We start from the raw sequence: 19615 nt of genomic DNA on the forward strand, positions 1-19615 counted from the left end.
TATATTAACTTCTTACACTGTGTTACCTTGGATTATCCAAAACATGGAGAAGATTATTGATTAAATAATAATAATAGAAATCGTTATTTTGTGGGTGAATTATTCCCTTAAAGGTGGGGTAGTTAAGTTTGAGAAACCGGCTCGAGATACACTTTTTGTTATATTCCATGGAATGCTCTTAACATCCCGATAGCAATGAATATCTTAAGTGCTTTGACAAAAAATCCATAAAAAAATGTAATCTGTGGAAGCCGTAGTATACTGTAAAAAGCACGACCAATCATTTTAGTCGGCCCGGCTAAAATAACTGGATGGCTTACCTGCCTGTCAGCCTTCCATCTGTGCACAAACTTATCTCGTGCCCTCATTGGTCATGTGCGCGTTCGTGTGTGTTGGAGGAGGGGCTCTATAAGGAAGTGGCAGATTTTTTCCGGTTGTGTATTTTCAAATTCTAGCGATCTCGAGCCGGTTTCTCAAACTTACATACCCTACCTTTAATAAACAAGTCAGTTAATTCAAAATGTTTTGCCTCTTTAAACTAATTCAGTTATATTTATATTTATATAAATAAAATATATATTCTAGCTGATATCTTTAGGTTAAAAAAAATACCCTATTCACCTGTAGTGTCTCGCCTTAAATTCAATCCTTGCATCCCTCATTTGCGTTTTAAGAGCAATGGGACGTCACGTGAAGCGACGTCCATTTGTGATGACGCCGCACAGCTGATCGTCTGACAGCAGCCAGCTCTGTCCCCATTTTTTTCACAAACACCCCCGCCTCTGTTAGTGCACATTTACTGACACAAACATTTGTATCATCTGTTGTAGACCCAGATAAATAAAATAAAATAAGAACTCGTTCTCAAAAAAGATAAACGCCATTCTTAAAATGTATAAACAAACAATAGTTTGATTAATATTGATTTGAGTGCACAAAAGAATGACAATTATTGAGAGAAGAAAAAGAGATATGTTATCTATCAAAACCCAGTTAGATTAACATTCATTGGATTGTCCAATCAGTGAGCGATACACAGTAAGGGGGCGGGGCGAGTGGCTGAGAATTTCACCGGAGGATGGTCTGGTGGTTCCTCCGTTACCGCTCCTTGATCCTCGGTCCTCCGGCACAAATAAGGGCAATAGGGCGCTACTCAAGATGGCACAGACAAATCAACTTCCGGTGATACAGAGGACCGAGGAAATGAAAAATAAGAGAAGTGAGAAGCTGCCAAGGAGATCGCTCTTCTAATGATAATTATATTGCAAGTTAGAAACGTAAGATGCATTTTGACAGAAAAGACGTACACTTGGGGCGAAATATCCTGCATTAGAATGTCCGATAGTCCACCATTAACACCTTAGTCCCGTCTCGTCAACGAAAACAAAATATACATTTCGTCATAGTTTTTATTATCAAGAATACATTTTTAGCTCATCATCGTCTCGTCTGACTCATGTAAAAAAGGTCGTTGACGAACATTTTTCGTCATAGTTTTCGTTGACGAAATTAACACTGCACTACTTGCACTCAGTCAGTCAGACAGTTAAATGTCAGTGAGTTTTTTTTGTGCTCAAGTCAGTAAGGCATCTATCAACAGACTTTAAGATCCCTCACAAGTGCAAATACTCAGTTGTTAAGTCAATTATGGCGCAGTTCCACTACAGCGCGGAGCTCGCTTTAAGCGTGCCGTGTCGTGCCGTGCCCGTTTTTGGTTGCGCTTCCACTAGGCCTAGTCCCGGCCCGGCCCGGCCCGGGGCCACTTTTTCACGTCTTTTCTGGCCCGAGAAAATTGTGGTTCTATCGAGGCCAACAAACAGGGCTGAGTCGGGCTGAGTATGCTAAACTAGAGAGAGGTGCGCTGGCAACGGGGCTACAACTACAACAAGATGGACATATTTGACCGTGATTTAATTGTAATACACGTTTCAAAATGATGCCGAAGTAACAACATACTGATACCGGTTAGTAAAAACCATGAATTAATGCTTTGTCAAGTCTGCAGACAGACGGCAGGCGAAAAACCTTTTAAAATACGTGTTTTTCTAGATGGAGATTGGCTAAGCTAACGCAGTATATGCTCCGACCGTCCACACTCACAACAACGGCCTATACAGACATAAATAAAGCAGCGACTGTATTCACCATGACACAGGCAGTCTGTGGTGTGTACTTGTTTAACTTTTGTCGAGTTTCTGAACATATATAAGGAGCTGTGAGCTCTGAGTGCTAACAGCTAACGGCTGTGTTGTGTTTCTGGAGTTCTCATTGAAGATGACGTCACGGCTCCGCCTACACTGCGTTACTATAGTAACTACCCCAGTTCCTAAACTGTAATGGAAGCGCAGCATGAAGTGAGTCGGCCCTGTTAAGGCCAAGCCGTACCGAGCCGTACCGAGCGTGGCCGAGGCCGACCGTGTAGTGGAAATGTGCCATTAGTTTGTCATTCAGCACAGAAACAACCTGATGCACTACTTCCAGTATAATTCAATGAACACACATTGAAATATAACCTTTGACCTCATTCACACAGTACAACTAAAGTATTCATAGACAGATTGTGTGTGTTGGGACGTACTATGAGATTGCACATTTGTTCACTGTCTCATAGCATATTTTAGTTTACTCGGTGCAGACAGGTTGTATTGAATCTTGCAGACACTGCCCTTATTTTAACCTCTTATTCCTTGAGCCAACTCCCTATTAGAGAACGTGCTATTCAAGCATTGTGTCGCTAACAGGTGAACATATGTCACCATTAGTTGATAGTTTTGAAAGGTTGGGCTATTTTGATTCCTTACTATGTTATCATTAAATAATGCCAGATTAAATTAGAATCAAACACAAAAAGTGGTCATATGAATTAGTTACTATTTTTTTTAACTTAATTACCTGTGTACTGCAAAATGTAAATTCACAATACAAGGCCTTTTTTTAAATGTTATCAAAATGAGTTTCACTCCCATCTGTACATCATCTGTGGTTTGTTCATATATCATCAATAGCCAGATTTATAGACTGATTATTGATGATTGCGTTAAGGATTATAACATCTGTTTCCCTAAAAAACATGTGGAGAATAGATTTTTCTTAAAGGTTGCTGACAGTTCTTCTGGATTTATGTCGTGGTACAAACCCATATCAAAACTCCCCTCTGTGAAAACCTTTTGTTAGGATTATGTTTTAAACAGGACCCAGGCGCAGGCAATGACTGAAGATGTTTAAATGGTTTATTGTTCGGAGACTCAGGCAGGTTTGGAGACTATGGAGGTCCGGAGTGGAGGTAGGCAGTTCAGGCTGGACTGAGAACAGGGCAGGCAGGTATGGTGAAGGAAGAAGCAGGCAGGTTGGCTGGAAGCTCTGGTGGCCGATGGCTGAGGGATCGCACTGGAAGCACAAGGAGAAACTAAGGGCTGGAAAACACTGGTTTCAACTGGGACACATGAAAGGTAGGGTGAATTCTCATGGAGGGAGGCAGCTTGAGTCTAACAGCAGATGGATTGATTATGCGCTCGATCACATAGGGACCAATGAAGCGTGGTTTCAACTTCTTTGACTCAGCTTGTAAAGAAATATTTGAAAGCCAAACTTTCTGACCTGGTTGGAACTGGGGAGCTGCGGTCCGGTAGCGGTTTGCAATATGCCGATTGCGTTCAGCGGAGCGGAGAAGGGCAGAGCGGGCATCCTTCCAGATCCTCCGACAACGACGGAGATGGGCTTGGACAGAGGGAACTGCGATCTCGTCCTCTTGGGCTGGGAACAAAGGGGGTTGATATCCAAGAGAACATTCAAATGGGGACATACCAGTGGCAGCACTAGACAGTGAGTTATGAGCGTATTCAATCCAGGGCAGATGTAAGCTCCAGGAGGTGGGATTCCGGGAGGTGACACAGCGAAGTGCAGCTCCAAGGTCCTGATTGGCTCTTTCGGCCTGCCCGTTAGTCTGCAGATGATAGCCTGAGGAGAGACTGACAGATGCTCCAAGTGCTCGACAGAATGCTTTCCATACCTGAGATATGAACTGTGGCCCTCGGTCGGAAACAATGTCTGTTGGAATGCCATGAAGCCGGACCACATGATTGACTAGGAGGTCAGCAGTTCCAGAGGCTGTGGGGAGTTTAGGAAGAGGCACAAAATGAACCGCTTTGGAAAAGCGATCGACAATAGTGAGAATGGTTGAGTTACCCTGTGAAACCGGGAGGCCGGTAACAAAGTCTAGGCCGATGTGACTCCAGGGACGACTAGGGACTGGGAGAGGCTGGAGTAGACCGATAGGAGCCTGGTGTGAAGACTTGCTACGGGCGCAGACAGTGCAGGCCAGCACAAAGGCTCGAGAGTCCGCTTCCATGGAGGGCCACCAGAAGTGTCGTCTCAGGAGGGACAGGGTCCGATTCACACCCGGGTGGCAGGCAAAGCGGGAAGCATGGGCCAATAGGAGAACCTGTGAGCGGACAGAGTCAGGTACAAACAAACGGTTATCTGGACCATTTCCTGGATCTGGCTGGTCTCTCTGTGCATTCCTCACTGAGTTCTCAATCTCCCATGTCACAGCGCCCACCACTCTGGTAGCGGGGATTATGGTGTCAGGAACTATGGGGTCCTGATCCACTGCAAACTGCCGGGACAATGCGTCAGGTTTAAGGTTTCTAGAACCAGGTCGGTAGGTAAGGGTGAAGTTGAACCTGCCAAAAAACAATGCCCAGCGTGCCTGACGGGAGTTTAGTCGTTTAGCAGTTTGTATGTAGACCAGGTTCCTGTGGTCTGTCCACACAATGAATGGATGTTCAGAGCCTTCCAGCCAGTGCCTCCATTCTTCCAGCGCAAGCTTTACAGCAAGCAGCTCCCTGTTGCCAACATCATAGTTGCGCTCAGAGGTTGTCAGTCGTCGGGGAAAAAAAGCACAAGGGTGAAGCTTTTGATCGGAGACTGAGCGTTGTGATAGAACAGCCCCCACACCGGTGTTGGATGCATCAACCTCAACAATAAACTGAAGAGATGGGTCAGGATTCATAAGAATAGGAGCCGAGGTGAAACGTCTCTTCAGCTCAGAGAAGGCAGCCTCAGCCTGAGTAGTCCATGAGAAGGGGATTGCTGGGGAGGTGAGTTGGTTGAGAGGACCGGCAACACGACTGTAGTCTCTGATGAACCGGCGATAGAAATTTGCAAAGCCCAAAGAACGTTGGAGCTGCTTCCTGGTGGAAGGTTTGGGCCATTGTGCCACTGCTTGTACCTTCTCTGGGTCTGTTCTCACCTGACCTTGCTCAATGATGTAGCCCAGGAAGTCCACTGAATCCATGTGAAATTTGCATTTCTCTACTTTGACAAACAGCTTGTTCTCGAGGAGCCTTTGTAGAACCTGCTGCACATGTTGGGTGTGTTCCTCCATGGTCTGTGAGAATATCAGAATATCATCCAGATACACAAATACTGAACGGTTCAGGAAGTCACGGAGGACATCGTTCACAAGAGCCTGGAAGACAGCTGGGGCATTGGTGAGTCCAAAGGGCATCACTAGATACTCGAAATGGCCTAGTGGGGTGTTGAACGCGGTCTTCCACTCGTCTCCTTGACCTATGCGGACCAGGTGGTAAGCATTCCTGAGGTCGAGTTTCGAGAAAATGGTGGCCTTCTGTAGGGGTTCGAAGGCTGAATTGATGAGGGGCAGTGGATACTTGTTCTTGATGGTGATGTTGTTAATCAAATCAAATCAAATCAGGTTTTATTTATATAGCACATTTAAAAGCGATTTTTGGTCGAGCCAAAGTGCTGTACATGTAATAAAAACACATTACTACAAATCACAATAAACGACAATAAATTACAACAGATATATCTTAAAAACTAAATAAAAATAAAACACACGGAAAAATCAGGAGTCGTGCTCCGCTCTAACTAGAAAGCCAGAGAGAAGAAGTGTGTTTTTAGTTTAGATTTAAAAACCCCTAGGGTCTGGGCCGACCTCACATGGAGGGGCAGAGTGTTCCAGAGCCTAGGGCCAGCTGCTGCGAAGGCTCGGTGCCCTCGGGTTTTTAGCCTGTTAAGGCCCCGGTAGTCAATGCAGGGGCGCAGGGAGCGGTCTTTCTTGGATACAAAGAAGAAGCCTGCTCCGACGGGGGAAGAAGAGGGTCTTATGATGCCAGCAGCGAGTGAGTCTTTGATGTATGTCTCCATGGCCTCACGCTCAGTTCGGGACAAGTTAAACAGGCGACTGGATGGGAGAGATGCCCCAGGAAGAAGATCTATTGTGCAGTCGTAAGGGCGATGAGGGGGCAGAAAAAAGGCTCGCTGCTTGCTGAAAACCTCTCCCAGGCTATGATAAACCAGAGGGACAGCGGACAAGTTGAGTGGCTCCTGCTGAACTGGGGGAATACCGACCTCTGCTGGGGGAATTGCAGACCGCAGGCATGAAGAGTGACAAAAGGTACTCCAACTCCTTACTTGATTCTCCGACCAGTCTATGTGGAGGTTATGCAGTTTTAACCATGGCTGGCCCAGAACTAGGGGTGTGTGAGGGGAGGACATGACGTGGAACTGAATCATTTCATGGTGATTACCGGACAGGACGAGATGTAGGGGTTCGGTGACATGGGTCATCAATCCTTCTCTTATTCGACGTTCTTGGGGAGTGAGTCGGGCTCTGCCTAGCTGCATCGGTTCCTCTGAAGACAGGAGAGGAGAAAAGACTTCAGATGGGGCACTGGGACTTGGGAAAGTTTCCGACCTGAATCTTGCGAGAGGAGACGAGACAGCGCGAGAGGGGAGTGACCCAGGAGATCGGCTGGCTCTTTCCCTACGGCGCTCCCCAAGGCGGTTATCCAGTCTTATGGCTAGAGAGACCAACTCATCCAAGTTAGCTGATTCGTCCCTCACTGCTAACTCATCCTTAACAGAATCAGTTAGCCCTGTTTGAAAAACCCCTTGAAGCGCTGTGTCATTCCAACCCGCCTCTGCAGCTAAGGTCCTAAATTCCACTGAGTATTCGGCTACACTACGGGAGCCCTGTCGCAGTGAGAGGAGGCGTTTAGTATTGTCCCTACCGCTGACGGGGTGGTGGAATACTTTCTTCATTTCCTCTGCAAACTCTGGATAAGAATTACAAAGGTTGGACTGACTCTCCCATACAGCTGATGCCCAGGCTAGGGCGCTACCTGCAAGTAAACCTATCATATAACAAATCTTAGCTCTGTCGTTAGCATAAGTAGACGGCTGCTGCTCAAACACAAGAGAACACTGCATTATGAAAGACTTACATGTCCCTAAGGCACCTGCGTACCGCTCTGGAGTGGGAATATTAGGCTCACGTGAAGGGAGAGCGGGCTGGGCTGGAACCGGTGCTAACTCTTGTGGGGGAGCTGGATCCTCAGGAGCAGGCGGAGCAAGATGAGTTGAAACTCCTGACTTTTCCGTGTGTTTTATTTTTATGGCTGGAAGCTCTGGTGGCCGATGGCTGAGGGATCGCACTGGAAGCACAAGGAGAAACTAATTACAAAAAAGTACAGAATAACACGCAGACAGGATAACTGAATTGAGCAGCCAGGAGGATGCAATACCACTGGTGTAGAAAATAATCTGGCGGTGAGTTGCTGGGAGACTGGAGTAGATATGCTGTGTCTTGATTGGATTGATGAGGGACAGCTGAGCCGGTCGGCCAGGTGAGTGCAATCAGGCTGATGCCTGCAAGGGAAACTGAAGTTACCGACTGTAACTCCAGCTTCTATGAGTATTGGCGTAGCCCTCTAAGGCTATCGCTATTGGGTAATCCCCCTGCGCACCCGCGCAGCACTGAAACACTTGTAGTCCACGCCCGCCCGCAAGGTGGGCCCCACCCTCGGGCTCCCTTCCGGTATAAATAGGAAGGAGGCCCGACAATCTGCTCCCACACAAAAAAACTTTTCTTCAGCTATTCGTAGAGCCAGTGGGGCCCAGAACTTAGAGGGCTACGCCAATACTCATAGAAGCTGGAGTTACAGTAGGTAACTTCAGTTCTATTTCGTATATGGCTTCGCCCTCTAAGGCTATCGCTATTGGGTTAAGGGGGAAGCAAGATGTAGTCTGCGCCCCACTGGGTCGCCCCGGTACAAGAAGCACAAACACACCTGCTCAGATAATAACCCATGCCTATTGCGCCATGCGAATGGCGCATCACAGTCCCTGGAATATATCATAACATGAATATTTACCATGAGAGGACGAAGGCTGGGAATAATACATACCCGTCCGCTGTGAGAAAGTAGAGACGAAAGTCACACTTTGCCCAGTGACAGAAAGGAGGGGGAATAGCAGCTCTCTGCGTGCAGACAGGCAGAAGAGCGCACAGCTGGGTCCCCAAGATCACTCACTCTGACAAGACATTCCGTACGAAATGTGTCAGGGGAAAAAAGGGGGACGTCCCTCTCATAAGAGGGAAAACAGGCCATTCTCCGTGTGCCGAGGCAGGAGAGAGGCGCACAGCTGGATCCCTGACGTCACTCACTCTGACAGGACACTCAGCACAGGGTGTGTCAGAGAGGAATGGGAGACATCCCTCAAATAAAATTGAATAAATGAACAGGGAGAAGACCAAGAAGCAGCAGTGCAAATGTCTTCCACTGACATTCCTCCGTGCAAAGCCGTGGAGGAGGAAATTCCTCTGGTGGAGTGCACATTAATGTTCTCCGGGGGATCCACCCCAGAGGAGACATATGCCTGTGACACAGCCTCACACAGCCAGTGTGACAGCCGCTGTGCAGACAGAGGCTGCCCGATCGAGCGCTCTCTGTAGTGCACAAACAGGCGCTGAGAACGGCGCAAGGCAGCCGTGCGTGCCACATAGCAGGACAGCGCGCGCACAGGACAGAGGAGATGAGACGTGGCTTCTTCCTCCGACCTGTGAGGAGGGGGAAAGAAGCCATCCAGGGTGATCACTCTTGACCTAAAAGAGCTTGTGATGACCTTTGGCATAAAAGCTGGGTTAGGGCATAAAACAGCTGAACTGCCATCTCCTTGGATCCGGAGGCATGACGGAGCCACTTATACCCCTTTCACACCAACGCAACTCCGGTTCAAGCTCCGTGCTAGAGCTTTTCAGGTTCGGAACCGGTACTTCGGTTTAGCTCCGGCTCTTTTCACACCGCTCAGAGACCGACTGGTGCTGCCGCTGCTGCGTCATGACGTCACAGTTTACGTCGCTGATTTTCTCCCCAACGGAGCTCACCTCACAACAACAACGGGCCGGGGACTGCGTTGCTTTTAATCATACGAAGCCAGATTAAATTAAATAACGACTTCTCCAACCTTATACTTTTCTCCAGAGTGCCGTGGTTCATTGTTTATTAATCTGTTTCAGCGGCATTTACCGACCGCTGCAGTGCTGGCCAACACACTCTCACTCCCAACGCGTCCAGGAGCGACGCTTGGTCAGAATTCCGCGGCGTCCAGTTGTGACGCGCCGAGTTTCCATCAGCGTCATAAACGGATGCAAAGAGCTTTCAACTGATTGCAATGTATTCCCATCTGCGTCGGTATTTGACGCTTAGGGAAGCACGGCATTCGTTTGTGTCGGCAGCTGTTAAAGGCAATGTGAGCGTCCATTCCCATTGGATAACGGAGAATTGTACACCCGGAAGTAAGTATTCTCCTTACTGTCGATTGATTTGACAGTGATATCTCCATTACTCATCCACTCAAAAACACCAGATTACCTTTGTTAATTAAACGACATTGATAGGTTTAAATTGTGTACAATGCTTTTGTGTTTTTCCCCTACAATTCTGAGACAACTTGTTTTCTCTGAAATGTGGAGCGCCAAAGAGACTACACTACCCACAATCCCCAGCTATTGTTGTGATTGTCTGTCCGCTTTGCGACAAAACCTTGTGATAAGTCAACAAGCTCTGTGATTGGATGAAACATAAATAGGTGATATCTGCACTACTCATTAACTAAAAACCACCAGATTATCCTTGTTAATGAAACGACATTGATAGGTTTTAGTGTAAAATGCTTTTGTCACGTTTTCCCCTTCAATTCTGAGAAACAAGTAGTTTTGAGTTTTGGATGGCCGAAGACACTACACTACCCACAATCCTCAGCTATCTTCGCGAGGCCAGGTCTCGAGGTCACGTAGTTCACGTGATACATTGCTCGGAACCTTGAGACACCAAGGTTCAAGGTTCAAGGTTCTTTATTGTCAATCTGACATAGCTACAGAGTAATTATGCAGTTGAAAATCTTATGTCACAGGCTTCTCCAACAATGCAACATAATAACATAACATAATAACAATAAGAGCATGAGCAATACAAAAATAATAATAGTTATAAAAATGAAATAAAGTTATGATGTGGAATAGTGCAGTACGAGTCTATATACAAGTTATTGGAATGATATATATATATTAGGTATTAGATACATACTACTGAGTAGCAGTTGAATGTTTGATGTTGTTTCAACAGTTCAATTTTTTAACAGTCTCACTGCCCGCGGGAAGAAACTGTCTCCGAATCTTCTTGTCCTTGCCAGGATGCTGCGGTAACGTCTGCCAGACGGCAACAGAAAGAACAGTTTGTGGCTGGGGTGATGGGGGTCTTTGATAATCCTGAGGGATTTCTTCCTGAGCCGCTGGGAGTAAAGGTCCTCCATGGATGGCAGCTCCGTCCTGGTGATGTGCTGTGCAGTCTTCACCACCCTCTGTAAAGCCTTACGATCGAGGTCGGTGCAGCTGCCGTACCAGGCCGTCATGCTGCCAGTGAGGATACTCTCTATCGTGCACCTGTAGAAGTTGCAGAGTATCCTGGAATCCATTTTGAACCTCCTCAACCTGCGGAGGAAGAAGAGCCGCTGTCGAGCTTTCTTGGTGATGGTGGTGGTGTGAAGAGACCATGTCAGGTCCTCAGTGATGTGGACCCCAAGGAACCTGAAGCTTTTGACTCTCTCCACCGTAGTCCCATTGATGGCGATGGGGGCGTGTCCCTCTCCCTGCTGCTTCCTGTAGTCCACAATCAGCTCCTTTGTTTTGCTGATGTTGAGATGGAGGTTGTTATCCTGGCACCAAGATGTCAGGTTTTCGACCTCCTCTCTGTACGCCGTCTCGTCATCGTCTGTGATCTGGCCGATGACGGTCGTGTCATCAGCAAACTTCACGATGGTGTTGGAGCTGTGTGTGGCCACGCAGTCGTGGGTGAACAGGGAGTAGAGGAGAGGGCTGAGCACGCAGCCTTGAGGGGCACCGGTGTTTAGAATCAGGGTGGAGGATGTGATATTTCCCACCCGCACTGCCTGGGGTCTGCCCGTCAGGAAGTTCAGGATCCAGTCACAGAGGGCGCTGTTGAGCCCGAGGTCTCTGAGCTTGATGGCCAGCTTGGAGGGCACAATGGTATTGAATGCTGAACTGTAGTCAATGAACAGCATTCTCACATATGTGTTCCTGTTCTTCGGGTCCAGGTGTGAGAGGGCAGTGTGGAGGGTGAGGGCTATGGCGTCGTCTGTGGACCTGTTTGCTCTGTAGGCAAACTGCAGGGGGTCCAGAGATTCAGGGAGGGAGGAGGTGATGAATAATTTGACTAACCGCTCAAAGCACTTCATTATGATGGAGGTGAGTGCTACTGGGCGGTAGTCGTTGGGGCAGGTGATGATTGTCTTTTTAGGGACAGGAATGATGGTGGAGTGTTTAAAACATGTGGGGACTACAGACTGCAGCAGGGACCTGTTGAAGATGTCTGTGAACACCTCTGCCAGCTGAACTGCACACACCCTGAGAACACGGCCAGGGATGCCATCAGGTCCAGGAGCCTTGTGTGGGTTAACCCTTTTAAAGGATTTACACACATCTGCCCTATTTAAAACAAAAGGGCAGTGTAGCTCCTGGTCCCACTGTACTTCCACAGCCTGGCTGCTCTCAAAGCGTGCAAAAAAACTGTTTAGCTCATCTGGGAGAGATGCGCACGCAGACACTCCCGCAGCACCCCCCGCTGCTCCTTTGTAGTCAGTCATTGTCCTTAGTCCCGCCCACATATTCCTAGTGTTACAGCCTTTGAAGTCAGATTCCACCTTGTCTTTGTACTTTCTCTTTGCATTTTTAATTGCTCTCCGGAGATCATACCTAGACTTCCTGTACTCCTCCAAATCTCCCGCTGTGTGCGCGAGAGTGCGCGCTTTCAGTTTGCCGCGCACCTCACCGTTTACCCAGGGCTTTTGATTTGGGAATGTCCGTACAGAAACCTTCGGTACCACGTCATCGATGCATTTCCCAATGTAGCAGATGACAGTGTCCGTGTGTGTATTGATGTTATTGTCCTCAAACACACTCCAATCCGTGGAAGCAAAGCAATCCTGCAGTGCCTCATCTGACTCCACGCTCCATCGTTGTACTGTCCTTGTTACCGGTCTGTCCCTTTTAAGTTTCTGCTTGTACGCAGGCAACAACAGTAGTGAGATATGGTCTGATTTGCCGAATGGAGGGCGAGGGAGAGCCTTATATCCATTCCGGAAAGGGGAATAAACATGGTCCAGTATGTTTCCCCCGCGCGTCGGGAAGTTGATGTGTTGGTAATATTTTGGCAAAACCTTCTTCATGTTGGCGGTGTTGAAATCTCCGGCCACAACGAACGCCGCATCTGGCCGTGAAGTCTCGGTTTTGTCAATAATCCCAAACAGCTGATCGAGTGCCGTGTTGTTGTCGGCGAGTGGCTGCGGCGGGATATACACTGCTGTTATCACAACAGATGTGAATTCCCTCGGCAGATGGAAGGCCCGACATGAGATCATGAGGTGCTCTAGCTGTGCGGAACAGTTCGATGAAATAATCTTCACATCTGAGCACCAGTTGTTGTTAGTCATTACACACACACCGCCTCCCTTACTTTTCCCCGAGTTAGCAGTCCGGTCCTGACGAAAAATAGAGAATCCATCAGGCACAATAGCGGAGTCCGGGATATCGGGGTTGAGCCAAGTCTCAGTGAGAATTAACACGTTACAGTTCTTAATGTCCCGTTGAAAAGCAATCCGGCTTCTGAGTTCATCTAGCTTATTTTCAATGGATTGAACATTAGCCAGAAGAATACTCGGAAGAGGGGGCCGATTCTCACGTTTCCTCAATCTGACCAGCAACCCGGCCCGGCATCCCCGCTTTGTCCTCTTCTTGCGTCTCTCAGGTAGAACAGCAACAGGTAGCCATGGTGAATGTCCATTGTTTGTCGGAGGGTTATTATTGTCCACGAAGTTTCGCAATTGGAGAAGTTCCTCTCTGCTATATTGTATGGCAGAGTAGGTGCGGTCGGCTAGCATGTTGCGAACCATGTTAAAAGTAAAACGGCAAAAGTAAAAGAAATATGTACAAAATACGAAAATGGGCAAAGTTGGAGAGGAGCACAAAGACGATGCGGCCATCTTCATCGGCGCATCTACTACCACCAGCAAGGTAAGCTGTAATAAACTCGACTGCTCACTTAATTTCGACAATATTCAAATATAACTCAAATAAAATATTTGGGTTATGTATTCAAGTCCCACCCAGGCAGCAGGATTCGTAAGACAGTACGAGAAACTTAAAGAAAATGTAGTCTGTAACAGTTATTTTCTTTTTTGTAATAACGGATCATTTAGAAGCTAGCATTAGCCACCGTGTGGCTAGCTAGCTGTGTTAGTACAATGTCGTAGTCATCAAAGGAGCTAGCACTGTTAGTTGTATCGCTCATCAAAACAAAGAGGACTCTCTGGAGCGAAAGTATTTGTAATTATTATTATTTATTTATTATGTATTACTTAGCGGGAGTGTTTTACATGTTCGGTGTAATGACGTAAAATGTTTAGGACGCGTCACTGCGGTTGCTGGTCATTTGTTTTTTTTACCATAAGCTGTCATCAAGAAGGAATGCCATCATTTAATGTCATGATGTTTATATGTGAACAAATTACACAGTACATTAGAAGTCAGTACACATTAGCCTAATTATTAACAGAATGTTGTTCAATTTTGTTCAAAATGGAGTCACTTAGCATTGGCGTTTAAATGTTACATTCTATTATACAAAAACCCCACTTGTCATTTGTGTTTGAATATATTGAATATTCACAACATATGAATATATTAATTTGATTCAAACCATTGGAAGTTTGCGCACTATCTCAAGTATTCACAGCATATTAGACTGTATCTTCTATCTCTCCAATTGCATTTAATATAGAGCATGAACTTAATAACATATTTGTGTATTTGAGAACAAATTGATCAACTGACAGCAAACATTTTTGAGATAATCCCTCTATGTTTAACTTTCATTTGCAGAATGACAAAGCCCAAAAAACAACTGTGCCCCTCCTGCCAGGCCCCAAATTCCCTTGGGCGTAAAACATGTGTGGTGTGTGTCTGCCCCCTTCAAATAAATAAAACATTTTAAAAAAAAGAAGCGGAATTAAAGGACTCTAGCTGGGGGGCTTCTGTGAAGAGCAACAGGAACGCCAGCAGGACCGTTAAGTCGGCCGAGCTATCTGTGAGTTTAAATGACTTATTATTTAAGATGTTTGGCCTCTCAGACGATTACATATCTTATTTGTCAAACAGCCTTGCCCTCAGTGAATGTGAAACCATTTTTCTGGCTTTAAAAAGATTTGTATCATTGATCAATGTGCCTGTATGCAATCTTTTTCGCTCCAATTCTTGCAGGTTCTTAAACTACACACCCTTGGCTCCAGCCCGGTCCTTTTCCTTTCCAATAAGGGCCGCAGTGGGGAGATCCGTGGGGATCTGGTCCACCATTTTGGAAATGCTGATGGGGTCGTTAGGGAGATCCTACTCAAAATGAGGAAACTCTATGAGTACCTCCTGAAAAGTAAGATCATCCTTGTACTTTATTATCTCATTGTGTAGTCGTCCATGGGCTTTGTGTCTATCTATATCATCTATCCCGTTATATCATTAAAATGTCATCCCCCCCTGAGCCTTTTTTATATAATACAACCTATGCTGTATTATAGAACAAAGGCTGTCAACATGGGCTTGTCAGGGCCAGCATGTTATCACTGTGAACACTAAGATACTAATATGAGGGTACCACACTGATGGTATTGCAGTTACCTACTTTTTAGTTTTTATTTATAATTAATTATTTGTATTAGGGCTGTGTGGCAAAAATCATAATCACGATTATTTTGGTCAATAATTGATATCACGATTATTAAATACGATTATTCATTGACTTTGAAAAAATCAATTTATTGAACTTTAAAACAAATACAAATAATAATTTGAACAGTATCTTTTTAACTGTTGATTACCCTGAACGTATAATTCAACTGAAAAACCAATACAAAAATAAATGATACATTTAAATAAATAATATCAAAATAATAAATACCAATAAAAAAGATCAACAAATATTTTGGAGCGCACTTCAACAAGCTACTAAACATATATAAATATGATAAATACAAATACATTGGATCAAATATGTTGCAGTGCACGGTCACAAATAATCGTTTTTTTCGATTATGTTGTTTTCGTAATTGTGGCAGGCCAAAATCGTAATTGCGATTAAAATACGATTAATTGCACAGCCCTAACTTGTATGCATATTTTTTATTTTGTATTGTGTTTTAAGCCTGTACAGCACTTTGGACAACATTGAAATGTGCTATACACAAATATTTAAAGGGTTGAATTGAATGCAAATGTCGACATTACTCACCTGTAGTTAGCAAGCATGCACGTTATGCATGTGTCTGTAATACAACACATCTCTGCAGGCATCATAAAGATATGAGGCTGCTCTGTTTTCCCAGTTTGTAACTCTTGCCTCCTCTCTTCATGTCTTAATCCCTCTCACATGAGATGGGCGAAGAGGAGGAGACACCTCGAGAGACGAGTTGAGGCAAAAGACATTCAATGAAATTAGACATCATGACACTCCTACCTCGCACCCTAATGTCCAGGACACACATGGTGCCGTACGCTGCACGTGTGCTTATCATTACGGCTTATGCTTTTTATCTGGGCATCCGTAGAAACATGTCAGAGCAGCCACAGTTTCGAAATGACACAGAAGAAAAGTCATGCCTATTTTCTTCTGTGAGACGCACGTGGTTCTTTGCAAAAACATACCCGGCAACAACCTGTCAAAAGTCTTATCACCATGTTTCATTACAGATTTAATGTATTTATCTGCAAGTTTTAAATGATTTTCTAGTTTAATGAGAGAAGCTGCTCCAGACTGCAACTACATTTTCATTATGATCATGGTCTTAACTAAATACGATAAGTTGTTGTGTTAAACACTGATATGAGAAACATAGCAATATGTCTACAGTCAGCTGTGGTAGCTTAAAAACATTATTTTCACACTACCTGCATTTCATTCACTTAAGAACTACCTGGTTCATTTATAATAAGAGGGACATTCAATGCATTTAATTAATTTCTTGCAAGTAAGGCCAAAAATAAGTCTTCCTTAAAATGTGTTCTGTTAATTTTCCCTTGTATTATTTTCAACATTTGCAGTGTGTGCTGCACAACAAGCTGCATCTACATCTGATGGTCCACCAGCCCCCCCTGGACCAGAGCAAGAGCCAGAGCGAGAGACGGAGCGAGGGACAGAGACGGAGCCAGAGCCAGAGACGGAGCGAGGGACAGAGACGGAGCCAGAGCAGAGCCAGAGCCAGAGCCAGAGCCAGAGCCAGAGCCAGAGCCAGAGCCAGAGCCAGAGCCAGAGCCAGAGCCAGAGCCAGAGCCAGAGCTTCCGGAGACATTTACTCTCCATCTTTTTTCTCTTCCTCCACCTCCTCCATGCTCCCAGCCTTCTCTCCCCCCCTTGTCTTCTCCTCCACCGCCTCCATAGCTCCCCGCCTTCTCTCCCCCCCTTGTCTTCTCCTCCACCGCCTCCATGCTCCCAGCCTTCTCTCCCCCCCTTGTCTTCTCCTCCACCTCCTCCATGCTCCCAGCCTTCTCTCTCCTCCTTGTCTTCTCCTCCACCGCCTCCACCATCAAAGAAAAGTCGAAAAGGTTCGATTTGCACTATACTATACTATATACTATACAATACATTTCTTTAAATGATTGTTTGGAAGACTTATTACCTAATTATTAAAATGGTGTTATTTATTTTTAGAATGCAGGAAACACAGGACCCAGAAGGTGTTCCTCTATGAGAGCATTGTGGAAAAAAGAGTTTTTAATGTAAGTGTGTTATAATTTCTTCCTTTTTGTTTTTCTTGTTAAATAACATAAAAACGTACAGAACATTATTGGTACCGTCTACAGACCATCAGTGAGATATCTGCACAGAGCCCAAACGATACTAACATATAACGCCTCTGAATCCAGAGATACACAAGTATCCACTATCGTACAAGTATGGAGCAGTGAGGTTCCTCAATCCATCCTCGACACTGCACCTTTTGTTGTCATTGTAAGCATTACAGGACTACGTTTTGCATCACCTTATAACCTTGTGTTGTAGGAAACTCCCAGTCTTAAAGAAGCTGCTCCATACTGGTACGATAGTGGATTCTTCTGTATCTCTGGTTTCAGATGCTGTTGTCTGTTAGTATTGTTTATGTGTAGAAATCTAACCTTATTGATGGTCTATAAATGGTACAAATAATGTTCTGTAAAGTTGTATCACCTAACTTTGTAAAGTATCTCTCATTAATATTTCTGTCCATTTCATGTCATGCCTTTCAGCAAAGAGAAGAAGTGAAAATTCGCTGGACACCATGCTCCGAGTGGTAAGTTTTTCCTTAATGACCATACATGTATGTGTTGTACTGGAAGCAAAGGGTTTATACACTGATACAGTAGGCTCATCTCAATTGAATACTTTTGTATTGTATGTTGTTATGTAATTTGTCCTACAGAAGAGAGACACAAATCACTAACATATGTATTAGTTATGCTACCCGTATTTGTATATATCCTAAATGTTTGACGTGCTGTGGGTCTACCACACATGCATCACAAACCACAAGTAAGAACTGTACGTTATTATTTTATAATCAAAAAATTATTATAGAATTTGTAAGTATATTTCACACACTTTAATGTTTTTATAGAGTTCGATCTCCTGATTCGTTTAAGAGATTTAATATATTTTACTCTTAATGAAGCACTTTAAACATTTAATGACTCTCCTTTAACGGTAAGATCAGCTGCAGTGAGCAGAGGTTGTGCAGCTGGGGGCGGAGGTCTGATGCGCGAGTAGTGTGCTCTCGTGTATCCTACCTTTCGTCTCCTCTGGAAGCCTCCTCCCTCACCCCTCCTCGACTCCTCCGTTTGCGTTGAAGCGATTGTGACGTTCTTCAACATGGCGTGTCTTGATTGATTTCCGGGTCAAGTCCCGGAGGAGGGGGAGAGAGGAGTCGAAGAGGGACATTGAGCTGAAGCTAATGTTTCAAATCCTATTTTAAATGTACTTACTTGCCTGATTAAGCATCAGAAATATATATAGCATGACATATTAATAATTATTCAACTGTTCTTTATGTGTGTTTTGCAGTGGCAAGGACTGGGAGGACACATGGGAGCCTGCCCAAAACTATAGCAGCTCAACATAATAACACACACACACAGACACACACATACACATACACACACACACACACATACACACAGACACACACACATACACATACACACAGACACACAGACACAAACACACACACACACACACACACACACACAGACACACAGACACATACACACACAGACACAAACACACACACACACATACACACACACAGACAGACACACACCATACACACACACACACAGACACATACACACACACAGACACATACACACACACACACACACACACACACACGCACACACACACACACACACAATACGTTTTTTCAATAAATTGTTTCAATAAATTGTTGTTTCTGTTGTGTATTTTTTGTACAATTATTTCTCAATAGGGTAAAGCCATTTAAAATGTTTTAGTTTTTGGTATGTTAATGCAAATGTGACAATCATTATTTTTGGGCTGCCTCAGTCTTAAAACACAAGATAGATATCAATTTTTGTTATGGTCTTCTGTATATGTCATGAATAATACTGGTACAATTTGAATTTGCCCCAAAACGTGGAAATGCAGACCAGATCTTCTAAATGCCAGGGACCGGAACATCAGGAGCATCTCTAAAAGACGATATGTGACAGTCCTGCAGCAACGGACCATATGAGAAACATTATGTTAAAACCTAGAAACTTATTCTAAACCTACTATCAAAGTCTTCACCTGAAATGTAGCACAATTTGGCTCCTGTTAAAAGCACTATTTGAAAATGTAGATTTGTCAGGTCAACATGTGACTTATCTGGTTTGCTATAACAGTTTTACTCCCCAGTTGAACTGTATTTGACAATCATTAAATTCACAAACATAATTTGGGAAATAAATCAAAGACAATAGTGTAAATAAGAAAGGTTTAGTTTTTTGAAACTTGTAATGGAGACGTTGATACATTAACTGTCAGCAGTATTTATTGTTACTTTGTAATTCTACTCCACCACAATTCAGAGGGTAACCTTAACCTATTTGGCACATCCCTTTCAAGATGTTCTAAGGTTTATTGACATATCATATACACAACTACGGTGTAGTTATGCAATGAATGACAAACTTCGCAGGTTCGTCAACAGT

The 19615-nt window shown here is 44.7% G+C and overlaps 2 long non-coding RNA genes across 2 annotated transcripts; both read left to right on the forward strand.

The window, feature by feature from the left end:
* Positions 1 to 14088: 14088 nt before the first annotated feature.
* LOC117470489 lies at positions 14089 to 16496 on the forward strand. The gene is made up of 3 exons (XR_004554696.1): positions 14089 to 14468; positions 14642 to 14807; positions 16472 to 16496. It is a non-coding gene; the product is annotated as an uncharacterized LOC117470489 (long non-coding RNA).
* A 400-nt stretch (positions 16497 to 16896) lies between these two features.
* LOC117470495 lies at positions 16897 to 18551 on the forward strand. Its single transcript, XR_004554697.1, has 4 exons — positions 16897 to 16972; positions 17079 to 17146; positions 17654 to 17697; positions 18465 to 18551. It is a non-coding gene; the product is annotated as an uncharacterized LOC117470495 (long non-coding RNA).
* Positions 18552 to 19615: the final 1064 nt, after the last annotated feature.

Source organism: Trematomus bernacchii, unplaced genomic scaffold, assembly GCF_902827165.1.
Source record: "Trematomus bernacchii unplaced genomic scaffold, fTreBer1.1, whole genome shotgun sequence".
NCBI classification, from domain to species: Eukaryota; Metazoa; Chordata; class Actinopteri; order Perciformes; family Nototheniidae; genus Trematomus; species Trematomus bernacchii.